Here is an 8,683-nt window from a genome sequence, read left to right as displayed (position 1 = left end):
GAATGTTCGGTCACTACACTTTGGGGGCGGCGCAAGCGAGCCTGGTATGATGGCACAAATATCAATGTCTTGTGCATCCTACCGGCCTCGCTTATTCCGTCCCTGAATGTGAATATTTATTTCGACCAACAAAATATGAGTCATGCTATCTACTTGGTGTTCTTCGTTTATTTTGGTATTTCTTCGAGAGAGTGCCGATGATTAGAATGTTCGGCCACTACACTTTGGGGGCAGCGCAAGCGAGCCTGGTGTGATGGCACACATACCAATCTCTTGTGCATCCTACCGGCCACGCTTACGTCGTCCCTGAATGTGAATATTTATTTCGACCAACAAAATATGAGGCATGATATCTTGTTGGTGTTCTTCGTTTATTTTGGTATTTCTTCGAGAGAGTGCCGATGATTAGAATGTTCGGTCACTACACTCGGGGGAGGGGCAAGTGAACCTGGTGCGATGACACAAATATCAATCTCTTGTGCATCCTACTTGGCTTCACTTACCCTTTCCCTGAATGTTAATATTTGTTTCGACCAACAATGTATGAGGCGCTTGTCATTCCATTTGCTTTCGTATTTCAGAATGCCGATGATTAGAATGTTTGGTCACTTGTACGTGTGATGGCACAAATATCAATCTCTTGTGCATCCTACCTGGCCTCGCTGACACCATCCCGGAATGTTAATATTTGTTTCGAGCAACAAAGTATGAGGCATTCCATTTAGTTCATACTAGCTACTTGTCTCTTATTTGAGTTGGCACTTCTTAATTGCATTGGCCGATGATTAGAATGTTTGGTCACTTGTACACTCTGGGGTGGGGCCAGTGAACCTGGTGTGATGGCACAAATATCAATCTCTTGTGCATCCTACTTGGCTTCGCTGACCCCATCCCTGAATGTTAATATTTTTTTCGACCAACAAAGTATGAGGCATATGCTATCTAGTTGATACTTGGCGCGATGATTAAATTTTGTGGTCACTACACTTGGGGCGGTTCCAGTGAGCCTGGTGTGATGGCACAAATATCAATCTCTTGTGCATCAGACTTGGCCTCACTGACACCGTCCCTAAATGTTAATATTTGTTTCGACCAACAAAGTATGAGACATCACCACAAACTATTCGCTGATGATTAAAATGCTTGGTCACTCTTACACTCTGGGTGAGCCTGGTGTCATGACACAAATATCAATCTCTTGTGCATCCTACCTGGCCTCACTGACTCCATCCCGGAATGGTAATATTTGTTTTGACCAACAATGTATGAGGCATATGCTATCTAGTTGATACTACTTGGCTCGTATTTGAGTTGGACTTATTCGTTTATTTTGGTCTTTCTTCGAGATAGCACCGATGATTAAAATGTTTGGTCACCGTACACTCGGGGGTGGCGTAAGTGAGCCTGGTAAGATAGCACAAATATCAATCTCTTGTGCATCGGGCTTGGTCTCACTTAATATTTTTTTTGACCAACAATGTATGAGGCATTTATTTATTATATGATCTTTCTTCCATTTTAATCAGAGGAGGAACCGGATGTAGACCCCGATGCAAGCGAGCCTGGCGGGGAGATAGGAGGGAACAAAGGAGGAACCGGATGAAGACCACTTTGTATCTCGAAATGGTAAAATTTGTATGAATTAAGAGTTGTACGTAAAACATTTGACACTTGCCACTATATATGTATCTTGATCGGGCTCTAAGTAATGTGATGATGGTGTTTATATTATATATGTGCAATGTACATGCTATTTATATTATATCTGCATATTTTTGTATATAATCTGTATAATATATGTATATTGATGTATATAACATGTATGTGTATAGTAGACAGTACAAAATCATGTATAATACGGGCAAATTCTGTGGCGCACTGAACACTAATTATGTGGCGCACCTGTTTCTGTGGCACACCGAAGCACGGGTGCGCCACAGAACTCCAAAATTCTGTGGCGCATGGGCTGGTGCGCCACAAAATTCGATTATGTGGCGCACCATCCATGCGCCACAGAATATGTATTTTGGTGCGCCACTAATGAGACTTTTCCTACTAGTGGACGCAAGGGTCTAATGAATTTATGTGTAATATACATGAGAGTGGTAAATTTTCAATGGACTCCATGTATAGAGCAATGGTCAGCCAGAGGTGCCGGTGGATGATAATATTTTTTTCTGAAAAATGAAGATTCCGCTTAAGACAAAAATATTTGCATGATATCTTCGTAGAGTAGTAATCCTCACCAAAGACAACATTGTAAAACATATCTTTTTGAGGGTAAAACAGTGTGGGAAGACCCCACTGCAATTTTTATTATGAAAAGAATAGAAGCTTTACAAGAGTACAAAATTGTACAAGGTGTACAGAAAAGGCAAAAGAAAGAAAGAAAGAAAGAAATAAAGAAAGAAAAAGAAAGAAAACTAGACTATACTATTAAGAAAGAGATTGAAGCTCTTGTCGAAACACTGTCTACCAAGCACTTATGGAGGGAGCCTGATCTTCAAGATTTGAAAGCAGCATCCCATTTTTTCTTCATTCTGTAAGACAATAATTGAAGCTCTTGTCGAAACACTGTCTTCCAAGCACTTATGGAGGGAGCCTGATCTTCAAAAACTTTCCTGTTTCTAATAATCCAAATGGCCCATGCTGCAAGCATGATAATCTCCACTGCAAAGGGCAGGTTTAACGAATCTTTTATGTCATAGAAAGCCTCCAAAACTGATTGTTGATTTGACACTTGTGGGCAAACAAAAGCCCAACATTGCTGAGCATATGGGCAGCTCCAGAAAAGACGTGCCAGAGTCTCTTCTTGGTTGCATTGTAATGTGGCACAGGTGAATGATGGTAGTTGACAATTTTTCCTCTTAAGGAGATTCCTTGTATTGAGCATGTCATGTAAGAGGAGCCAGAAGAAGAATTTGTGCTTGGGCTAACAAGAAGATTCCCATATCCAGGTGAAAAAATTCGGTGCATGTTGGACTCCAATCATGAACTTATAAGCACTGGTTGTAGAGAATGTGTCTGACCCCATATGTAGCTCCAAGAATCAGAGTGTATCTGCTATGTCTCATCTTGTACCTTATCAAATAATGTTTTCAATTGCTCAAATTCAGCAAAGGCTTGCTGGGAGAGGGGTAAATGGAAGAGATCTTGCAGAAACTCTATATGAAGAACTTTGCTTACAGAAACATCAGTCTTTTTTAGCAAAAGAAAGAAGGTGTGGAAATCTTTGGTGTAAACAAGAGTCTCCCCAGAGATCAGTCCAAAATAAAACTGACTTTCCATTCCCCAAATTACATCTTGCCATAGCTTTATATGTATCAATGAGCTTTAGGTGTGCTTTCCACCAAAAAGAGCCTTCCAATTTGATACCAGGAGGTTTGTCTTCATCATAATATATAAGTATCCCTTATAAGATTCACCCAAGGAATATCTAAGTTATTGTAAATTTTGTCTAGATTTTTGAGGAGTAAAGCTTTATTATGAACATCAAGATTAAGCACTCCCAAACCACCCTGATCCTTGGGCCTACAGATTTTCTTCCAAGAAACTAGAGCACTTCCTTTTGCCTGAACATCAGTAGTCTTTTTTCTCCAAAGACAATGCCTCATATATTTAACCACTTGGTCTTTGATTATGATAGGGACATCTAGGCATCACATAAAGAAAATAGGCAGAGAGGCTAGAACAGATTTGACCAGTTGTAGTTTCCCCCCATAATTTAGGAAATCAGCAATTCCACCAAGTCTTGTTTGAACTCTTTGTACTATTGGTAAAAATGTTCTAGAGAGGGTTTAGTGATGCTAAGTGGTAGGCCCAAATATGTGAAAGGAAGAGATACCACTTTACAATTCAGAGTGGCAACATAGTGAGCCAATCTGTCTGGGGTCATATTAATAGTTATCATGCTGGACTTCGATCTGATAATTTGCTTTAAGACCAGTGGAGGCAGCAAAAGAGTGCAGAATAGATTTTAGGCAAAGCAATTGAGTAGCATCTTCCTTCATGACAAGGAGTGTGTCATCAGCATATTGGATCACAGGGAAGTCAGGACATGGTGGGCAAGGGATTGGTTTTGATAATATATTCTGACCCATAGCTTTGTTCAAGACAGATTGAAGAAAATCAGCTGCAAGCACAAATAATAGTGGAGATAAAGGATCACCCTATCTTACTCCCCTTCTAAAATTTCTTTCCAGGGACACCATTTAGCATAACAGCAGAAGTACCGGTACTTAGAATCATAGATATCCAGTTGATCCATTTTTCACCAAAGCCTTTTTCCTTAAGGATTTTGATAATAGTTGCATGCTCAATTTTATCAAATGCTTTCTCAAAGTCTAGCTTAAGAATTAGGATCTCCTCCTTTGACTGATGACATTGAAATAAATATTCAAAAGCCAGCCTAGGCAGTCTTGAGTAGATCTTTTCTGTAGGAAACCATATTGATTTTTGTGCACCAAAGAGAGGATGATCTCCTGTAGTCTATTAGCCAGTAGTTTGGTGATAATCTTGAGGACATAGTTTAGCAGAGAGATAGGTCTAAAATCTCCAGGTGTGCTTGGACTGTCAATTTTTGGAACCAGAGTAATGAAAGAGGAATTTATACTTTCCAGGTTAAGATTCCCATCATGGAAGTCCCTTATTAATTGCTTGACATCTGTAGCAATGATACACCAGCAAAATTTGACAAATTCATTGTTAAAGCCAATAGGACCAGGAGACTTATCATTTGGCAAAAGTTTGACCACATCTTCAATTTCCTTGTCAGAAAAAGGAGCTTGCAAAGTCATATTCATATCATCAGTAATGTTTGAATCAAGAATGTTTTCTAGATTGAACTGCATTTTGGGTGATCAGATTGTCCCATTCTATCCTTAAAAGCTTTCCATAAAATTGCAGCCTTCCCTTCATGGTCAAATTCCACTTGGTTTGAGTTCTGAAGCATTGCAATGTAATTGTGTCTGTAGTTGATGGTAGCTTTTGTATGGAAGAACCTTGTATTAGCATCTCCTAATTTGACCCACTTAATTTTTCCTCTTTGCTTCCAATAGGAGTTTTGATTCTGTCATAGAGTTAGGAGGTGTGTGATACGTCTTCGACGTATCGATAATTTCTTATGTTCCATTCCACATTGTTGATGATATCTACATGTTTTATGCATACTTTATGTCATATTTATGCATTTTCCGGCACTAACCTATTAACGAGATGCCGAAGAGCCAGTTGTTGTTTTCTGCTGTTTTTGGTTTCAGAAATCCTAGTAAGGAAACATTCTCGGAATTGGACGAAATCAACGCCCAGGGGCCTAGTTTTACACGAAGCTTCCAGAAGACCGGAGGACTTACGAAGTGGGGCCACGAGGCGCCGCCACAACAGGGCGGCGCGGCCTGGGCCTTGGCCGCGCAGCCACGGCGTGTGGGGCCCTCGTGTGGCCCCCGACCTGCCCTTCCGCCTACATATAGTCTTCGTCGCGAAACGCCCGGTGCGAGAGCCACGATACGGAAAACCTTCCGGAGACGCCGCCGCCGCCAATCCCATCTCGGGGGATTCAGGAGATCGCCTCCGGCACCCTGCCGGAGAGGGGAATCATCTCCCGGAGGACTCTTCACCGCCATGGTCGCCTCCGGAGTGATGAGTGAGTAGTTCACCCCTGGACTATGGGTCCATAGCAGTAGCTAGATGATCGTCTTCTCCTTATGTGCTTCATTGTCGGATCTTGTGAGCTGCCTAACATGATCAAGATCATCTATCTGTAATGCTATATGTTGTGTTTGTTGGGATCCGATGGATAGAGAATATTATGTTATGTCGATTACCAATCTATTACCTATGTGTTGTTTATGATCTTGCATGCTCTCCGTTATTAGTAGAGGCTACGGCCAAGTTTTTACTCTTAACTCCAAGAGGGAGTATTTATGCTCGATAGTGGGTTCATGCCTCCATTAAATGCGGGACGGTGACGAGAAAGTTCTAAGGTTGTGGATGTGTTGTTGCCACTAGGGATAAAACATTGATGCTATGTCCGAGGATGTAGTTATTGATTACATTACGCACCATACTTAATGCAATTGTCTGTTGTTTGCAACTTAATGCTGGAAGGGGTTCGGATGATAACACTGAAGGTGGACTTTTTAGGCATAGATGCATGTTTGGATAGCGGTCTATGTACTTTGTCGTAATGCCCAATTAAATCTCACTATACTCATCATATCATGTATGTGCATGGTCATGCCCTCTCTATTTGTCAATTGCCCAAGCTGTAATTTGTTCACCCAACATGCTATTTATCTTATGGGAGAGACACCTCTAGTGAGCTGTGGACCCCGATCCATTCTTTTACATTGAATACAATCTCTGCAATACTTGTTCTACTTGTTTTACGCAAACAATCATCATCCACACTATACATCTAATCCTTTGTTACAGCAAGCCGGTGAGATTGACAACCTCACTTGTTTCGTTGGGGCAAAGTACTTTGGTTGTGTTGTGCAGGTTCCACATTGGCGCCGGAATCCCTGGTGTTGCGCCGCACTACATCCGCCGCCATCAACCTTCGACGTGCTTCTTGACTCCCTCCTGGTTCGATTAAACCTTGGTTTCTTGCGAGGAAACTTGCTACTGTGCGCATCACACCTTCCTCTTGGGGTTCCCAACGGACGTGTCAACTACACGCATCAAGCAAATTTCTGGCGCCGTTGCCGGGGACCTGAAGAAAAGTTACACCACACAGATTTCTAACTCCCACGTCAACTGCGCGCCAGCAGATAAATTTCTGGCGCCGTTGCCGGGGAGATCAAGACACGCTGCAAGGGGAGTCTCCACAATCCAATCTCTTTACTTTGTTTTTGTCTTGCTTTATTTTATTGGGATTTCTATTTTCGTGCCCCTGCTTCGTTAGTTGTACTCAGTTTTCCCCAGCCCCTTAGTTTTTCCTCAGTTTTCCCCTCCCTCTAGTTGGAAACCCCTCGAAGACGCGGGTTGCCGTCAGGTCAGAGGCCTTACCGTTACCGTCAGGTCAGTTCCTCTCTGACCGTCTCGTGCTGACGGGTAACCATCCATCTACCGCTGACGCGTGGGCCGTTTTATTTCCTGATTGTATACGCGGTGCTGCCAATGACAAATGGGGCCGCTCTATGGGGCTGCCGCAGCCAATGACCAGTGGGTCGTCTATTTATTTATAGAAAATTATATATTGCCGCTCTGTGGGGCCTCCGCAGCCAATGACCGCTGTGGCAGGTGACTATTTTCGCAGCTTAATCTAAAGTCACTCTTATGCTAAACATTGTGCATCCCGACGTTGACCTAGCAGTGGCGGCGAGCATAGCCGTTCTGACCATGCCGATATTGGCATCGGCATCGGCATCGTTTGGAGGATGTGGTGCTCGAATAATAGTGGAAATGCGATATTATTTTTTACATAATATATAGAAAATAGCTATATCTCTAAATCGATGCATATGAAGCTACATATATATTCTTGGTCATAATCCCCTTATCTAAAGGGGATGGATGCATGGCTTCACGTCGTCGTCGCTTTCATCGTCAGTATCTTCGTCGTCGAGTAGTAGTACCTCACTGCACATTGTTCCGTCGAACACCTTCACTTTGTGAGCACATCGTCGCCTTCATATTTGAAGTGTACGTGGCAGCCGAAATCCACACCGTGCGCGATGGCGAATTTCTCCCAGCCCTTGTCGAGGTACATCCGGCCTTGTCCGTCAAATAGGACCTCCACGGTCCAGAGACGAGGACCGCAGTCAGCTGCTCGCAGATACACCTGTTGGAGATATGCCCAAGAGGCAATAATAAAAGTGGTTATTATATATCTTTATGTTTATGATAAATGTTTATATACCATGCTATAATTGTATTAACCGAAACATTGATACATGTGTGATATGTAAACAACAAAGAGTCCCTAGTATGCCTCTTAACTAGCTTGTTGATTAATGGATGATTAGTTTCATAATCATGAACATTGGATGTTATTAATAACAAGGTTATATCATTGTATGAATGATGTCATGGACACACCCAAATTAAGCGTAGCATAAGATCTCGTCATTAAGTTATTTGCTATAAGCTTTCGATACATAGTTACCTAGTCCTTATGACCATGAGATCATGTAAATCACTTATACCGGAAAGGTACTTTGGTTACACCAAACGCCACTGCGTAAATGGGTGGTTATAAAGGTGGGATTAAGTATCCGGAAAGTATGAGTTGATGCATATGGATCAACAGTGGGATTTGTCCATCCCGATGATGGATAGATATACTCTGGTCCCTCTCGGTGGAATGTCGTCTAATGTCTTGCAAGCATATGAATAAGTTCATAAGAGACCACATACCACGGTACGAGTAATGAGTACTTGTCAGGAGACGAGGTTGAACAAGGTATAGAGTGATACCGATGATCAAACCTCGGACAAGTAAAATATCGCGTGACAAAGGGAATTGGTATCGTATGTGAATGGTTCATTCGATCACTAAAGTCATCGTTGAATATGTGGGAGCTATTATGGATCTCCGGATCCCGCTATTAGTTATTGGTCGGAGTGAGTACTCAACCATGTCCGCATAGTTCGCGAGCCGTAGGGTGACACACTTAAAGTTGGATGTTGAAATGGTAGAACTTGAATATGGAATGGAGTTCGAATATTTGTTCGGAGTCCC

Source organism: Lolium rigidum, chromosome 2 (assembly GCF_022539505.1).
Source record: "Lolium rigidum isolate FL_2022 chromosome 2, APGP_CSIRO_Lrig_0.1, whole genome shotgun sequence".
Lineage (NCBI taxonomy): Eukaryota > Viridiplantae > Streptophyta > Magnoliopsida > Poales > Poaceae > Lolium > Lolium rigidum.
The sequence above is the reverse complement of the archived record's forward strand: the minus strand, read 5'-3'. Positions refer to the sequence as shown.